General features: G+C 34.8%; 1 protein-coding gene across 16 annotated transcripts in view; it reads left to right on the forward strand.

Annotated features, from left to right (window-relative positions):
* LOC124359309 (TLD domain-containing protein 2) overlaps positions 1 to 20,065 on the forward strand; it is a 498,415-nt gene that overhangs the window by 440,240 nt on the left and 38,110 nt on the right. The window contains exon 1 of one of the 16 annotated variants that reach the window (XM_046811953.1): positions 4,737 to 4,855. The exons of 12 other annotated variants lie outside the window; for them this stretch is intronic. The gene's annotated coding sequence lies outside the window, so the exon portion shown is untranslated. Of the gene's footprint in view, positions 1 to 4,736; positions 4,856 to 20,065 lie in introns of those variants that run through there. 3 more of the 16 variants (XM_046811954.1, XM_046811960.1, XM_046811962.1) reach the window with 3 other exon arrangements.

Raw genomic sequence — 20,065 nt, forward strand, 5'->3', positions numbered from 1 at the left:
CCTCCCTCCACTGATTTGTGAACATCCTTTGTCGGTTCGATTCTAGACGATGGGATCGTCCCACTATATAAAGTGACGCATCAAGGAACTATATACCTAAAAATGTGTATTATATACCTCATGATCTTCTAATCCTCATCATATTACCAAGCAAGCCCAGATCAGATTGTACTAAAATACCTTTCAAAAACCTTTCTGGTTTGGAATGCAATAACCGAAATCTTTAAAAACACAAGCCACCATTTCACCATGAATTTCTTGGCCGGTATCTGCAAATTCGCATGGTTGTGTGAAAATATCTTACATATTTTCAACCCGGGTCGTAATTTTGCCGCGGTTTCAAATAAGTAGCTGTTTCATTGATAAGATTCTGGATTAGCGTTCTTGTTTAGCGTGCTAAGGAATAACATTTTGTCTAAATAAGTAACAAACGCCCTGAGAGGTTTGGAAATAAGAACGGATATTTGCTACTGCTGTCCACAGAACACGTAGAATACAGAAATATCTCTGGAAAACAATTAACAACGTGATCCTACGGCCAGATCTAAAACTTGCGTTTATGGAGATAACGCAACACTACCAAATTGTTTACTAGTCCTAAGACTAATAATTTAGATTGTATTAGCTACACTTGCACTAATACAAAACTCAGTGAGGTGACTAGATTTGGATTCTCTTGCTGCTGACATCCAATCTCGAATTCCCGAAATCGATTTCTACTGTACTATCGTTTAGTTCAAACGAGAAAAACTCCGAGATCATTGACGTTCGGTAACTGTAACCGTATTTCCAGAATTCTGTTGGGTTTTTAACCATTCCCATAGCCAGTATCAAGGTCTTGATACAACCCTGACTTCGTCCCCTTCCGCGATTTTTCCAACAACGGGATGGTTCATAAATAATAATCAAAATTACTGCTTCAATTATGCTCTCACCTGTTTTAGTCTGTAACCGTGATACTACGCTAAAAATTATCTGGAATAGGTAGTTTTAAAAAACCAACATACAATATGAAACAAAACATTATAATGACATCGCCGAGTAACTTCACTGAACACACGGGTTATAAGGTAAAGATAATAAAGTTAATAAAATACTTCTTAAGTTAATAAAATCTACATTTAATCTAAGTTTGTCAAACTTTACTAAAATACAATTCCATGTTGGATTAAGAAACTACTTTAGCCAACACAACAAAAACATGTCCTTCCTTTTAAAATTCGTGAACATGAAAACGTAACCAGTGTTTTAAATCTAGACACGCACACACACACACACACACACACACACACACACACACACACACACACACACACACACACACACACACACACACACACACACACACACACACACACACACGTGCGACGCACGCACGCATGCACACACATATGAAATGTTCGAAAATTTTGCATTATAACTCTCAATGACGCGGCGAATTGGTCAATAATGAATACTTTAGAGTGTTACGACCGATTTTGGCTTTGTAAAATATTTTTTATTTTGAAATTACTTTCCTCAGTACAGAAAAAATTGACACATATGTTTTGATCACTCCGTGGTAAACTATATGCATTTTAAATTGCAAATTTAGGGAATTGTTTTATCAGACTCGGATAAAAATGCATGAAGGTAAAGAATGTTAAATTTGTACGGTATGCCATAGTTTCAGGGAGTGACATGTTTCTTACTTATAAAAGAAATTATTCGTCAAGAAAAAGACGTTTCACGTATTACACGTGTAATTTTCTTAAATTATATTCAATTTTAAATATAATTTACTTCGTGGGACGTCAATTTCCATTACTATTTTGGCCTGATTGCGAAATTTCATAATTTAAATCCCTGTTATATTACGAGTAATGATTTTTTGTTGTTTTCTATTTTTTTTCTTTTTGTATTTAGGGAGTTATTTTAAAGAGCTCTGAACTTAACGTACAAAATATATTCTGGCAATACAAAGGATGAGTATATGCAGATATTAAATTTTAGGTGTTAGGTGTGTAATGTAAGCAAATTATATCTATATGGATTAAAAAGAAACGATTGTGCGCCTTAAAGTGAGTGAAACTAACCGCCAAACAGTATATTATTGCGTGCAGTATCAGCAAGTTGGAGGCTCTGAGACAGTCACTGTATATGAAATAATACAGTTCTAATAATTTTAAATTATACGGATCAACTTGTATAAAAATCCATTAGATACATTTTCGTGTGTGGGTTATTTCTGTAACATTTACTTTGAGATTTATTCCTTCATTTAAAAAAAAACAATATATTGAAATAAAAACTTTATTAAACGTAATAAAACATGATTTACTTTTTATGATTACGATTGTAATTTTCTTAGACCTGTATTTGGGATCAAATTACATAGGGATCATTACATTTCCATCAGCCTTAATAAGATCCTTCATAGTTTTGATTATTAAATATGAAAATTTATCACAACGTAGTCGAAGCTGATAGTGGTTGCCTTTGGTGACATGCGCTAATTGAATTGAATGATGAATTGTCCGATTTGAAATACACAGCATTGAATTTATTTTAGTGATATTTTAACAGCGAGTATGCTGTGACATTATATACTATTATTGGCTGAATGTTATTGAAGCATATAACTCGAGGAATTGGGGGGAAATTAGTTTCTATACAGTACAGGCAACGTTGAGTTCCATGTTTGTGCGTTTCTCCATAGAATTTGGAGAGAGTTAACGAAGTTTTTTCATTCCTCTTATGGGTATGATGGCAACGATAAATCGGAAATTAAATAAATTTGTTAAACAAATATGTAAAATTATATGATATTTTAACATGAACGTATGGAGTTTATTCTCTGCAAGATGTATCAAGAGAAGTATTTCTTAATAAACCTTAAATTTTACATTAAAATTAATTTATATCGGCAAGAATGATTTTATGCTTGTGCACTTCATTCAAGGGGTTTAGCTAATTGTCAGCGAAGCCTATGACCCACAGGCTGGCATTTCTCTTATCTGCCGGGGGGATGTAAACATTATTTCCCTATGACTGTCTGTCTGTCCGGGTCCACAGAACATTTCAGCAATGAAATTACCTGTAGCCCCAAAAGTATGCGTGCGACCCGTGGCGTAGCGTACTCACACCTAGTTTGATATAAACTGTACAAATAAGTATTGACACTATTTACAACTTAGTTTTGTACACGTGTTTGTAGAGTGTTGGCGGCGCCAGCACGGGCAGTGACACCGACTGGTCCCGGGGAGTCGCTCGGTTTGTTTTATTCCAGCTCCAATTAATGTTTAATTGGTGTCGTTTAGTGGATGCTTAAACATGCAGACACAGTCTGTAAGTGAGACTGACATCATATCCTATAGTAGTCATACGCTGAATTACAACAGTGTTAGACTGCATTGTTCTACCCGTAGGCTGTATCTACTTGAGTGGTCGTGAACAAATTGTTGTCTCCCCGATTACCGGATTTTACTTCCAATTCCCGGAGTTACTCCCAATTTCCAAAAACGGCAATAACGATGGATACAATCGCATTCGCACCAAAAAAATAAATAAAAAACAGTAACTTGCAAAATATGTACTATAATTATTGTATTGTGCACTCTTTCACTTCCAGCAGGTACGTGTACTGTTATAATAGATGCAAATATAACATAGTTATCTTCGTGCCTATCAGCATTGTATACACACGCATCTGTTTCCAACTAAATTAATTGGTTGCAGTCTTATATAGTGGTCAAGGTCTTGTATGCAAATCATTAGCAGGTAGCAACTTGTATCATTCGTCGTAACCACCAAGTATAATAACTATAATGTATTGTTTTTGCCAGTTCTGCAGGAGCGAGAGCCAACTTGTACTTTATAAGCACAAGGCCTGTGTTTTCTTGAAATGAAGTGAATTCCCATATGAACAAAATCAATCGTAACATACGCGTTTTGTAGGAATCAAAAATTTAACGTAGGCCTACGACGTAGACTACCGATTGGTCTGACAGTTAGTTTTAAGTACGTTAAACTAAAACATATTACCTTAGGAAAAATACCTATTCACATTTTGAACCCTGTTGGTACCATCCCTCTCCGACATTCAACAACATCACGGCCAACGAAATATTTCTTTCATTGGGAAACTTCCTCCATCGAGTTCAAGAAAAACGAGGTTGCCTGCTTGTACAATTCAAGTAGACTATCGGCTCATGGACTATTATGATTTGATTATAAAATATGTAACTTTATAAAACTGTATATCAATTTCTAAAATTGCAAGAATTTATTCTTTGTTTTTTTTCAATAACGCGCGTCAGAAAAGTCGAACTAATTTTACATAGATACATACTTAAATAGTGAATAAAACTAATAATATAATGCATTGTATTTATATTGTATGAAATTTACTGCTGCTCAACAAGATGCTATTGTCAGAATCTTTGCAGTTATAAAAAATACATCAAAACAAACACCGTTGTACATAAATTGTAATGTTTTCCTTATAGCTGACATTTTTAACTACGCTGATGATTGGTATCCCAAAGTCAAAATCTTGTTAAACCCTTTAGCGTTAAAGGGTTAAATATTTTAGTTATGTTGTCATGTACTCCAACATTGAAAACTACTAATTTTCGTGTGATGAAAATAGTTTCTCTTGGATCTTTCATAATAAGAACAAAATGATGCAAGTACAAGACAAGATTGGTGTACGGTGTTTAGGAATGACTAGGTGGTGATAGTTCACAGTTTGGCCGCTGGTAGCGCTGCTGCCAACAATCGGACCCGGACTCTCGCTCGCTTCAGTTCGGTTAATTCCTTTCGTTTGAGTGACGCGTGTGTTCTCTCTTACCACCCAGGTTATTTTGGTAATTTGGTGTGTGCTTTTGTTGAGTGTTGGGTTCCACAATAACATTCATTAGTTGTGTGGTTTTTAGGGCTTTTTGGATTTTCTCACATTTTAATTCCTTAACCATCCTTGCTAATATTACCACGAAAACCTATCCGATTGTAATATCTATTCCCTAAGACTATATAATCTCCTAAAACATGGTCTTAATTCGTAATGCCTTTTAATTATCATACAACATCGTTGGCATTGTATTACGTCAATATTCTTATAATTTTAATAAAACTGACAATATTTAAATTAATCTAGTTTTAAATGAACGTCTGTACAAACATTTGGTAATAGTAGTGGAGAAACTGTGCTCATTTAGAGATTTTATTTTGGCATTTTTGTGTTAAAAAGCGTGATCGGTAACGTCCTTTAAGGTATGATATACTACAATATTTTCGAATCATTTTGGAAGAAAGTAGATTATTATTATTATTAATGATGCGCATCTAGTAAGTATGGCCAAATAGATTATAAACATGTACATTTAAATCGCATACAGTTCTCTGTGATTGTATTCTGTTTGCAAACAAATTGTATGCTTGTATTACATTAGTGTGTAGAATCTGTCTATGACAGCCTGTCGGGGATATTTGATTTATTTAAATACCTGTGGAAAGAAAATTGACAAATTCTGTTTACGCAATCTTGATAAATCTGATGTAAAAGATGCACTTCCCTGTGTAAGTTCTTAATCTGTACCGTGCCATGTGATGACCAATTAAAATTGAAGATCTCCGTAGGTAAACGTAGTTTAAGAGTTCGTTTTTTTTTCTTAAAAACCTTCTTTCATGATAACAATTCAATTCGTTTACAATAATGATTTTATTAATCCCCGATGACATAGTGAACACCGTCTATGTATATCTTAAATGATTCATATGAACGTAAGCATTCTGCAGAGTTTTATGTGTCTGTTTGATTGTATTCTCTCGCCAGCAGGTGTAACGTCAGATGTAGTGGTACGTGACAGTAATTTAACAATAGTTATATGTTCCGTACATTTTCTCTATTTGAAATTCCATCACTTGAAATAAATCAGTTTTTTATGTCGTCATTTTGTAGTGCGGTGAAATGTATGTGGACTAAACCATAGGAGTATTAAATTGTTCCATTTAAGTTGAAAATATTTACTAGTCAAAATAAGCATTTGCAGCGTAATCATGTGTTGAAAGAACGGATAATCGTAGAATAGTGAATTAAAAGTGTCCTCACAAATCGAACATTGAGAACAGTGTCAACATGTTTTCATGAATGTGTTTATCGTACAGAATGTGTCTAAATCGGGAGATTCGATTCTCGAGTTTATAAATGTAAACATATATTAAATCTATATATATAAAAATGAATGTTTGTGTGTGTTTGTCCTTTATGGAATCGTAAACTATTTGACCGATCATTACGAAAATTTTTATGTATATGTATTTTTCCACGAAGAAGGTTTCTATGCTGTCTATTGATGTAATTCGCCTCCAGGTGGCGTTGCCAAAGATAATAGTTTTCAAAGCGTCTGCACATCATAAACTGCAATTACGAGACAGTTACGAATATTTAATAGCCAAACACTATTTGAAGGCGCTAAGTTATGATGTATATTTTGTCTTGAAGATAAATTTCTGGTTGAACTTAAAGCTTGAGTGTTAGACCACTTTATAATAAAACACATGTACGTGTACAATGACTATAAACATATAAAGATTTTCTTCATCGTGGCAACAAAGCAAACTCTACATCGGCGTTGGAAATATAATTTACTTGAGCCAGAAGAGCACATACACGGGTAACGCTTACAAAAAGCGTGCGAAGCCGCGGGAAACAGCTAGTTATATATAATTTAAAAGTCTTTGTAGACAAAACACTTTGGTGGAAACAAAACTTATTTATTTTTTAATTTAAAAGTCGGTCGAGAAACTATGAAATTGCTTGGTTTTATGAATGTGCTGAAGACGTAATATTTGCTACAGTAAATGTTTTTTAAATAATATTTATTATTTAATAATAGCCCAATTTTTAACAAATAATTTATATAAATAAAATAAGATAGATTTAAATAATTCGTGGTTATTTTAAATGTTAACATATAACATATTATGCATAATTTTGTTCGATTTCGTATATACCACTCCAGCAATATTTACATTACAATAAAAAAGGTATTTATATATCACAAGATTCATTTTATTTTATAATGTTATAATTACTATGCATATTATAATTATGCATTATAATATTTTCATCTTCATTCAAAATGTTTGAATATTTTATTTTTAAATTGATTATTCTCATATAAAGTTGGTCTTACCATTAATAATAAACAGAATTATAATGACTATAATTCGTGTTTATAAATCTGTTTTATGAATACTAATAATCTATTTTTGATTAAAAATTTATGTTCTTATACCTGCAACAATTAACATTTATTGGTGCTTATTCCAGTTTTATTTTATTAATTAATGTATTTTCATCGTATGTCCATTGTATTTGAAATTGATGTAAACATTTTCAAACTGTCATCAAGGGTTGATTTTGTGGAGGGACCGTTTAACTCACTATTCTACAATAATACATTTTTCACAACGATGTGAGACGTCTTGTATGTACAGCTAATACTTTGTATAATTTTTTCCGCGTATTAAGGCAATTACTAGACTGAATCCGCATTAATTAGTGAAAATATATTAATAAAATATATTTTTGTGTTATGAATTGTACGTACAACATAACAGTTTTCGCAGACTAAGTATATGCAACATGCAAGTGGTGGCTTTGGTTTATTGATGCATATTAAATCTGTGTATTTTTCAAATGTAACCAAAACATGATAGTAAGGACAGAGTTATCAATGAAGAACCCATTAGCTTGTTCCGGTTGATACTCAAACGACCCATAATGGAATTGAATTAAAGTATAAATAAAATATATCTGGATATCGCCAGTATTAACTTCCGCATAACATTTACATCCGTTCTTGATTTGTACTGTAATCTGTATTGTACTATCAACTTTCGTATCGTAGACTTACATAATGATAATAACGTGTACAAAATACTAAATACAAGGAGCGTTATAGTATATGCTGTAATAAAATACTTCGCTATTTGACACAATAGGAATTGATATTTTTCTTTGCGTGTCAGTCCAACGCTAGGATTCATTCACTTCAATTCGACATACACCTCGCTATCGATATTTTTATCTATAATATATTGAAGTTTAAACACACGTCGCAATTATTATGTTAATACAAGTAATAGTAGTAGTGCAACGATAAAAAATAAAATAAATAAGTTGGTTTAAATCAAATACAAACATTATAATAAACCAGATTACTCGGTATAGTGTCTTCTAAATAAAGCTGTTGATACCAAGGGTGACGGCGATAGTAACATTTACAAGTTTAGCAGAGCATTAAATGTGTTTTTATATATTCGAAATTGTTTATTGGAATCGGCTATGTACAAACTAGAAAGAGCCCATGAAACATTGAAAACTTATACAAAAATTCAGTAAGGAAAGTTCGAATCAATTAAGACTGTAATGATAACGTCCCTACCTCTTGGGTGTGTTACTTGGCATTTCAATCTTATCAAACTCTGTTAATTGTTTTCATTGTGTTTGCTTCGTAGATCACATAGATATAATCGGTATATCAGAAAGAAGATCTGCGATAACGTGTTTCCTCTTGCTTAACGAGACCACTACGCACGGTGTGTTGAAGGGACTATGTAATCGACCATTCGCGGGAGTAACCTTTCCAAACGGTAGTCGCAATAGTTTTTATCGCACCAGTCGCTCATTTTATTATTTGTACCAGTCTGTAGCTGTATCCATTTCTCTAACATCACTTTGATAGTACTTGCTGCAATCAATTAAGTTCTTGGGACTGGAGTAAAAGACGCAACATTTGTTGTTACACATTGCGTAAGTAATGTATTAGACAAGGACGTAGCCATCGAGGGAGTCTGAGGCATCCGGACAACTCTCAAAATTGTCAAAATTGTTTCAATTACCAATTATTATTATTTAAATAATTCAGTATTGCTGACATGCACTGTTAAAAGATCGTTCTCAACAAAAAAAAAGGGGGGTCAAGAACTTTTTAAGGGACAAAATGAGGCCTTTACTCTCTGTCCACTACGGGAAAATAACAGTTGTCCGGACCCCCCAAATGTTTTCCTGGCTACGTTCTTGGTATTAGAATATTAGGACGATATCCTTGGAAGCTAGGCCAGGCATGTTATAAGTTCAACCAGTTGATGTGTACTGGATACCTCTAATGAATGACTGACTACATTTTTAGGAATTGGTTCTTAGTATCAAAATAAGAAAAAGATTTCATTCAACAGACCGTAGGTCCAAAATCCTTTCTTTTCTACCTGTATGAGTTTTACACCTGTATAGTTTTTTAAAATATTTTTATTTTCAACATTTTTAACGCTTCAACACTGATATTTGGTACATATGTAGTGAATACTCCTATGTATATACTGCAACATTTCACGATGTTAGTTTTCCTTATTCAATAATAAATTTCATGAACATTGAGGGTTTTATTTATACAAAATAAATTAATAAAATATATGCAATATAATTGGTTTTAAATTTGTAAAACGTCTGTAAAGGAATGACTGACTGATTACTTTTTTCCCCAAATAATCGTATCGCTGTACAGGATGATACGTATTGACATAGCACTTTTGATGTCTTTTGTACGTCATCAATCGATGACCCTACAAGCCAAACTCGAAATGATAAACAAAATTTTATTACATTCATGAATTTGGAATTTTTACATACTGTATAGCTTCAAGTATTTGTCCCGTGTAGGCCATAACCCATTTGTTGTTTTGAGTCATCATAAAACGGCAACATGGTTTGTGGACTGCATCATGTCAATGTTCTGATATAAATTTTAGAAAATATATGACCATTTATTATAAGCCATGCAAGAACATGGTAGTTTTATCCTAGTAATTTTGCTGAAACTGAAAATGTTCCACAACATAAACATAAGTTCTTGAAAGTGTCTACGTGTTGGTCGTTGACTAACATGATATGCTTCACGCTGTTTGCATTGCGAAAGTGACGTTTAAACTATGTCTTTTCTTTATTTTAATTTACGTGTTTTTACAAAAAATTTGAAATTAACTTTTTTCATTATATTGAAGGAATTGATTTTTACGTAATATTGTGATTTCCCAAAAATATTATTATGCTTTTTATATTTTATTATTCTATGTAATTGGATGAGCGTTAGTGACGCCTATAACTCGAGAAGCTAGAAAGACGTTCATTTCTGTCTGTCTGTCTGTCTGTTTCTCCGCATGATATCTGAAGATAGAACTGATACTTGAAATTGTGCACGAAGCTTTACTTTTTATAGGCAACATCGATATCGATGATGGCGCCGTTACTCCATGGGATCAGGCCGAACGTTAGGGAACATCTTTACATTGTATTAATGTGTAACTATGATGGCAGTGAGGAATTGGAATTATAAATCAATTTGTAAACAAACTGAGAACAATCACATGATATTTTAACATGTGACAAAGTAACACATGTAGACTGACATATGATAAGACTCCATGTTAAATTTGAATACTTTAAGACCCATTACCTCAGCAAACACTTATTCCACAGAACTGAAATTTTGGCACAGCATAGATACACTCTTTATAAAGGTACTGTAGTAGAATTAGATTTTTTACAGTAACAATTTCATATAAAAAAAATTTTTGTTTGTTTTAATATAATTTTTTGTAATAAAATTGAAACAATTTTTGCTCATAACATTTTTTTATTTCTGTCTAATACACATAAATCTACTACAGTGTATCAATATGTGGTTCATTTATAATCAGTAAAAATTTTCATAGAGATATCTTTAGTAGTTTCTGAGAAAATGGGTTTTTAGTCCTGAAAAAATTGATTTCCGGAAAACTGGCGACAAAGTAAAATGTTATTTTAAAACATGCAAAACTTTTAAAAAGTTACCTTAAAATCCTCCTGGACAATAATCTTCATTAAGGTCCTCTTCCTCAGCTAGCATTTGTCTCCTTTTCTTGACTCTGGCATCCTTGGTCATGTCTTCAGCCGCTTTTTCAGCTTTACGTAGGCGCTCCAGATCCAAGCGATGCAGTGCTCGAACGGTGAACTTTCCCAAGTCTCTCACACCCAACTGCTGTAGAGTGTGAAGCCTCCCCCTTGTTTCCATCATTGAAAGTCAGAACACTGTCCCAAAACACCTATTTCCAATGTTTTTATTGCCAACAAATGTTCCTTTGGGCACACGGGTCCACACGACGTTATTAAATGACTCATTGACATTTTGCGTTTTGCCGTGTAAACATTTTCCGCAGTAAATCTGGGGCAAACCAAGCTTTGTATACAGGCCTAATTGCTTCTACAACTGGTTCAGGAAGAGAGTTTTTGTGCTGAAAAGAGCTGAGGGTACCTTCATGCTTGGCAATGTTGTATTTACACCAAGAGTTTGGGCCTTCTGGGCATAGCTGGTGTTCTGGCTTCTCGTCCGTTGAACGGGAATGACAGTAAGTTGCCCACACTGCCCTTCTCATTCCTTGTAAATCTCCAGAATTGTCCCTTATTGCTTTGCCATAATACGATTGCAACTGATCAATTCTTTTTTCTGTAAGCCTATGGGCTCCACCTAGAGGCTTATCGTCGCTAAGTTTGATTCCCTTCATTTTTTGTTTCAAGTTTCTAAGGCGTGTGCCCATTCGCTTCTCAACATGGCCAACACATTCAATTTTGCGTATATCAAAGTTGTTAGGGCCATAAGGTTGTGCACTTTTAACCCGCTCGAAGGCTTTTGAGTCACCGTCGCCTAACATTTCCTTGTACCGGACACCTCTCTCTGCTATCGAACCTGTTGAACATTGTCACCGCGCCTACACCCTCCATTCCACCACTAGCTCCCTCATAGTTTTTAACACAGTTTCTTTCATGCTGAATTTTTTTTAGCATTGTCTTTTGGTGGTAGTTTTGAACAGCCACTACAAAACTTGGTTAAAACTTCAGTATCAAGCACTTTTCCTGTATCTAAGTTTGTAATAGTAGCGTAACCGTTCTTGGATCTAAACCCACGCTTCTGCCAGCTTCCGTCAAATGCAATGGAGAGATCTGTGTTGGGCTCATTTAAATTCAAATTCCACAGCTTTCCTTAGCAGCTGCTGCCATTGAACCCTTGGCAACAGTTTCAATCGATTCATGGAGTAAATCTGTGTACTTACCGCGTGCAGTACTTGGAGGAGGGAAGATTGAGTAAAGCACATAACACCTTCCCAGAATCAAGTCCTCGACCAATACAGCGTTAGGCCATAAAAAAATCTAATGTTAGTTTCAAACATGTTTAGGCCTACCAGTACATTTGTCTGAAGTCCACCACACTAAAAGTCATGATGACAAGAAGTACACATAATGCAAAATTTACTTGCCAAGCCGTTCCGTTCGCCCTCAACTTCCTCAATATTTACAACACCACCACATTTCTTACATCCTAAATTTTTAATCAATGTTTCCAAGGCAACAAAATTTACAATGAAATTTCTTAGACCTAGCTTCAAATTCAACAAAGTGATCACACTCACTAACAAGCTTAGGCCTAGTTTCTTTCTACTAGCACTAGGAGGAGTAGGCCTAGGTCTGACAACATTTTGGTTGGAAGCAGGACTAACACTGGTTTCACTAGGGGTAGAACTCTATTGAACTATAACCTTTATATGTTTGTTACCTCGAAAGGCTCTTTTCTTAAAAACTGACTTTGCTTTCGTCATATCTTCTTTTAAAAAAACAACTAACAAAATTCTTCTACTGTACTTGTAATGTTAAGAGTTGTAAAGTCCACTATATTTACTAACATAAACAATAACAACAAACACACATGTCTGCCGTCTGCTAGACACCAAATAGAATATAATAATAATTAATGTTGCCAACACAACAGAAACTAAATGCACAAATCACAGGGAGTAATGCTGGTACTATATGAAGACTCGTTTTCGAACGACGTCCAGAGTGTCACGATTATTTAAAAGAATTATTATTCATGCTTACAAAATTATTTTTATCAAGTGTTATACATTTTATTGTTCGCAATAAACCATAGATTAAGAAAAAAAATATAAAATAATTTTTCATATATTTTTAATATTTTGGTGTTCAGCTCCCCTTATGAGACTAAAAAATAAATACAAAAAAAATTATGGTTGCCTGTAAAGTCGGTTTTACGGGCGAAGATTTTACGTGACAACGTCTTTTTCTCGGTAGAATATTTATTGATATGAATATTATTAAATTGCACAATAGGAACAAGGAATTGAATGAAAATAAGAATTGCACAAATTTTAACAATAGAAATATATTTTGTTTACTAAAACATTGTACATAATTTTAAATTAATTAAAATTTGTTATTGTAAATAGTAAAGTTGAATAAAACATTTACTAAAATTGGAATTTGAAATTCTTGCTAAACACAGTTAAATTCTAACTCCGCGCGTGGTGATTGGTCGGTTTAGTTCGTTTGTTTGGTCGCACTGTTATGACAGGTTAGAGGTTATAATTTGTTATTTTAAATGTTTGACTAGCAATACGCGCTGTTTCTTCTCAATCGACTGAATTACGATTGATTGCAGAGTGATTTAAACTAATAATTTACTTAACACTATCAACATTTGTCAATAGTATGACATAACCTATAAACTCAGTTTCTCAACTTTTGTGTCAATCTAACAATTAATCAATCAATCATAGTTTACGATAATGAAATATCAGTGTACAATTATTTACCTTTATTGTTGTAGTTGTTGTAAATGACGAATCTAAGCACTCCACATTTTCACGAATAAACATAGTTATCTGCTTTATCCCGTGCGACGGACCCACAGTTATCTGCTTTATCCCGTGCGGATCCCGTGCGGCGGACCCACTGGACGGGCATCGTAACGTTACCGGGCGTTACACTTTTTCATGAGTGACTCCGAGCCGCAACCTAATTTAAGACGTTGTCACGTCAAAATCTTTGTTGTGGTTGAGCGGAAAAGAGATAAAAAGATACAGATTTTTCATTTCATTATATCATCATTTTGTGGTAGACTTTAATTGTGAAAACACTGCTATGAAACCAAATTGAATAAACAAAAAATGTGACTGAACCATGTAGCAAGATATTTCGAGAAAGATTTCATCTAAGAATTTACATTTTGAAAGAAAATTCATTTCTACAATGGATTCCATTATAGTGCATGTTCAACCGTAGGATTTGGCTGGCGTCATTCATTGAAGCCTATCTCTCAGTAGGCTAACATAATTTCGTGTAAACAATTTAAAAATGAGGATGTGTTTTAGTCTATGATCGTCTGCATGTCTGTCTGTCCGTCCGCAGGATATATCGAGAAAGAAATGAGCTATACAGTTGAAATTTTGCAACTAACCTCAGAGAAGCTACTCGTGACGCGTGTTGTGGAGTATTCCTACCTTGTAGTAGGGATCCATTTTCGATGGAAATTAGGTACAAATTTTTCGGTGTAACTGTGATGATAGATCTTCGGGATTGAAGGGTAAACATATTCTATAAATTTCGTGTAAACAATTAACTTGTTCACTTTAGAATGATCATGCATAACGCCCACACACTTCACTGCACGTTTAGTCAGCTGTCTACAGTAATGTACATATCTCAGTGACGTGTGGTCCACAGCGACCCATTTATTGTCCAGAACAGTGTACTGTATTACAATCGCTCTGTAAGCTGCCGGATGTTGTTGGCGACATTATCACATTATACTATCAGTTTCCTATACCACAGCCAATTCGATGGTTTCTTCGACATTACAGTTATTGTAATGTTTGTAGGATCGCATATTACGAGCATTCTACAATTATTCACCGATTCGCTACACAACTGTTATTATTATTCGCCCGTGAAACTGGATTTAACCGACCGCGACCGTAACGTGTGTAGTTTACATTCAAAAGTGTATTGTTTTCTGTATTGCTATTGTATTAATCACCGGTATAACCTTGTTATAGGAATAGTTTAAAACCCTTACATTTTTGTATCCATTGCAGATAACAAAAGGCTTTAGGATTTTATGTTTCCCTTTGATCGCCATACGTATGGTTATTAATAAGTGGAGCGTTATTATTACAAAATCTATTTATAGTCACCTTCGGGCTGGTATATTTGTAGTGATTAATCTGTTATCTTAAGAACATAACAACAGACACTCCCGAAGTATGCTGTTACATATGGTACAGTTTATAATAGTACATTTGCTATGTACTGAAGTAGACTATATCTTTGTGCAGTCACTTCTTATTCGTTCATAAATGAGTGATTGTTTACTACGAGCTTAAGTAGCACAGTAACACAGCTTAAACACAATGTGTGTATCTTCACAGAATCAAAATAGAATACTAAATGCATAAACTACAAATTTAAAAGTATATTTAAATTTATGAGGATATCAACAAGCAGAGTGACAAGTGTACCTGACAAAATTCAAAACGTTCTCAACTAGGATGAGCGCTCAACGATATCAACAAGCAGAGTGACAAGTGTACCTGACAAATTTCAAAACGTTCTCAACTAGGATGAGCGCTCAACGATATCAACAAACAGATTGACAAGTGTACGTGCGAAAGTTCAAAACTTTCTCAACTAGGATGAGCGCTCAACGATATCAACAAGCAGAGTGACAAGTGTACCTGACAAATTTCAAAACGTTCTCAACTAGGATGAGCGCTCAACGATATCAACAAACAGATTGACAAGTGTACGTGCGAAAGTTCAAAACTTTCTCAACTAGGATGAGCGCTCAACGATATCAACAAGCAGAGTGACAAGTGTACCTGACAAATTTCAAAACGTTCTCAACTAGGATGAGCGCTCAACGATATCAACAAACAGATTGACAAGTGTACGTGCGAAAGTTCAAAACTTTCTCAACTAGGATGAGCGCTCAACGATATCAACAAACAGATTGACAAGTGTACCTGAAAAATTTCAAAACGTTCTCAACTAGGATGAGCGCTCAACGGTATCAACAAACAGATTGACAAGTGTACCTGACAAATTTCAAAACGTTCTCAATTAGGATGAGCGCTCAACGATATCAACAAGCAGATTGACAAGTGTACTTGCCAAATTTCAAAACGTTCTCAACTAGGATGAGCGTTCAACGGTATCAACAAACAGATTGACAAGTGTACGTGCCAAAGTTCAAAACTTTCTCAACTAGGATGAGCGTTCAACGATGTCAACAAACAGATTGACAAGTGTACGTGCGAAAGTTCAAAACTTTCTCAACTAGGATGAGCGTTCAACGATATCAACAAACAGATTGACAAGTGTACGTGCCAAAGTTCAAAACTTTCTCAACTAGGATGAGCGTTTAACGATATCAACAAACAGATTGACAAGTATACGTGCGAAAGTTCAAAACTTTCTCAACTAGGATGAGCGTTCAACGATATCAACAAACAGATTGACAAGTGTACGAGTACGTGCCAAAGTTCAAAACTTTCTGAACTAGGATGAGCGCTTAATGGTATCAACAAGCAAGATGATAAGTGTACGTAACAAATTGCAACGCTTGCACAACTAGGGTGAGCGTTCAGCGGTACTTCACTGAGTACCTGCTGGCCTTCAGCTTTGGTCTGACCGGTTCCCTCCCGTGTATGGGCGTCCACCCGCCGACACCCATTATATGATCATACCCACTTGTTCTTAGTGCCACAGCCTACAATATTATATGACAGGTCGATATATGTTTTACTTTGTTACGATTTACTGTATGATATTATATTTGTTTTCCTTTCAGGTTATTTTGGTACTGTAATGTAAACTTAAGATTTGTATTTGATGTGAGTTTTAGACACTGCTATGCATTTTGCATCAAAATTGATGAAGTTCTTATATAAGCCCTACATTGAGAAATCTTATATTGTACCTTGAAATAAAATAATACTACTATATCGCGTGTCAGCCTTTCTGTTGCTGCAATACTCTTGTCAGTGTTACCACAACAACAGATGGATACTCTAGACAAGTACGAGTACGTGACAATCTGGAATCTCCGATCTGGAAAAGCCTGGAAGCTATAAACGTGTTTGTGTCGGGCTTGTTGAGAAGGAAGTGTTATTCCTAACTGGCAGTCACGCAGTTGTAGTCGCCCGCGCCGAATCCCAGATACAATCTAGAAAACAAACGTGTTTGCTGGGGCCGTGCGCCTCCCTGGTTGGGCATCGCCACCCAGGTCTTATTTTGCACTACTGTGAAACGTTCCCCGCTTACATCACGTGCTGCCCGATTTATAACGTTTACATTCTTCCGCTTTCCAAAAATAGGTTGTTGGCCGCGTGTGACCACAACATCGCCTGCTTTTCATTGTTTCTGCTTTGATATTTGTCTATTTGTTTCGCCCGTGAACAAACCTGATATTTAGTATGTGTATATTTTGCAATCAGTGACAAAACTAAAAATATTCGTGTTAAAATAATAAATCTCATGAGCACATTTTTGTGATAAATCATTAAGTATTTTTGTTTCTCACCTTGAAAAGGATTAATGCAGTAATGCAGTTGTATCAAAATTCCAGATTAACTTGATTTTTTTATTGTTATCTAGTAAAAGGGAAATTCTGCCCTATCAAGAGTGTGTAAACGTGTTATTATTATGAATGCTCACCATCCGAGAGTATTTTTTCTATAAAATGATTCTACACTATATAACATGGATAATTTTAAATACAAGATACTCAACTGCCCCCATTACTTTCAGGGTTGTCCGTGCGTATATTTCATTCTTCTTCGTTATCGTCAACCTCTTACTGAACATATGTGTTCAGTTGTACTTTACATTGAATGCTTAATGGAACGCCGTTTCTCTCAGAGGTAGAATGATACACATTTCTTTGGTAAAAATGTATTGTTTTATTTAGGACAACATTTTATAGTGTTATATATATATATATATATATATATATATATATATAATTTCAATAAACATTGAATCGCAAAAAGTACTTGCTCCGCCGGGATATATATATATATATATATATATATATATATACGTTAAACTTTATAAATGGCAATAGCCTTATTTAATTTCAATAAACATATATTTCATATATTCAATAAACATATATTCAATAAAATTAATTTCAATATATATATATATATATATATATATATATATCTGTGTAGTTACTGTTGAGTACTACTTTGCTCTAAATAACCTTGTAGTATTTTTTAGTAACAGAGACAAGCAACAGTACTTGTAGGGCCAGACCGCTCAGCTGCTCTAGGCGTGGCGTTGTTAGTTACTCCAGAAAGATACAGTCACCAAACCAGGACACCTGGGATTGCTCTGGTAGCCATGCGTGTAATCTGTAGGATCGTATTGTACAGTAAGGTCCTTCACCCTTCCTTAAAACAGTGTAAATGGGTTTGCAGATCACCAAAAACCTATCCACTTTTTAAAATCTTTTCTGCAAGCTTTAGTATGATGAAACTATATTAATGCCTTTATTTATCACTTATTGAAAATTTTTATTTTACACTGGTCAACCGCAAAGTATATCAATGTTTAAAAGCGTTAAAATCAATAAAATATCACAAATCACCCCTTCCCCTACTTCAAATTCTCCTAACCTGAGAAAATTGTCAAATTTTGTGATTAATGAAAATAAAACTGTGTTCTTACAGTTTACTATTTCCGTGTTTGATCCCATTGCAAGGCGGATTGTTCACCACGTCTCCAGTGACGCAGCTGAAGCCTGCTGAAGCCCGGTAGCTGCCCCCCCATGGCGTACGACATTTCGCAAATTGTCCTCGCGGCGTCGCCACAACCACGTCCGCTGAGGCCCGAGGCCGGGCGAGGTCCGACCCACTTCCAGCTATTACCAGTGCCAATTACTGTTGCTTGCGCCCGGTTTTTGTCAGTTGCCAAATTGCCAAGTCTGTTGCTTATAAACTACTCATCTAAATTCGCATAATTTGTGACTATTACCGGTATTTAACTTTGTAAACGCTCCTAGAGATTTAATTGGGCTGTCAAACTTTTAATACCCGCTTTCCAATGCAATATTGTTTTTGCATATGTAGCAAGCACAAATAACTCATGACTAATGTAAATTAACAGACTTTGCGTCTGTTATAAATATTTTCCATTAATACGATCAAGTGTGTTATGTCCAGTGTTTTGCGCACATGTTGTGCACATTAAACATTTGAGAGATGTCATATTGATGCATTTATCTTAATGAAGGAACAAAGAGTGAGTCTTGTTATGAAAACTGAGAGTGCACTAATGTAACCGTACATTCGGCTAGCATTATTCCCGTGGCATGTGAATTCTAACTTCATCGTAGTTATCCAGTATTTGCATCCCAGACAGACACATTTGATCAATAGTAGCTAATCAGATTAGTTTCGTATACAACGTCAACGCTACTATCTCTTGTGCTGACTCATCTTTGTGTATAGGTTCCGCTATTTTAGAGCCAAAATAGTTCAGCAAAGCTCTTGTCATAAAATTGTTTGCATTTAAACTCAGTATGAATAGTTTGTTTACTGTAGCTAAAAGAATTCGTTGTCACAATTCCGTTGAAAACCATAAATTGTTAGTCATTTATGTGTCTTACCTCTCATGACTAAACGGACCGTTGTAAATTTATCACCAAGACGACATTGTATGATTCAGAAAAAATATGGTTCTCGTTTGACTCTTAGATCTACACTTTGCCGTGACACGCGTCATTCAACAACAGTGTTCCAGGCATCCATAATACGAGTGATTATGGATTAGGTTCGTCACTATCCTCGTTTGGGTTAAGGTTTTATAGAATAGTCTAATGAACTAAAAACCCATTTAGCATTGTAAGTAGTTGATCATTTTTACAGAAGCTCTTCCTAAATGTTTTAATGTGAAATATCAGGAAGCCCACCATGATCTGACACGCCATGAGTCACTGTCAGGATGATCAGATTGGAAATGATCGATAGCATGATGAATCCCAAACCTAGCTATCCACCTGCTGAACTGCAAGCTCAACTCACGATCTCCAACAAAGGCAATGAAGCAAATCACACACAGTATGTCAAACCATTAAAAAAAGTCCAAGTGGAGCTTGAATGAGGATGGGTGATGTTAACGCTGGAT

Source organism: Homalodisca vitripennis, chromosome 4 (assembly GCF_021130785.1).
Source record: "Homalodisca vitripennis isolate AUS2020 chromosome 4, UT_GWSS_2.1, whole genome shotgun sequence".
In the NCBI taxonomy this organism is placed as follows: Eukaryota; Metazoa; Arthropoda; class Insecta; order Hemiptera; family Cicadellidae; genus Homalodisca; species Homalodisca vitripennis.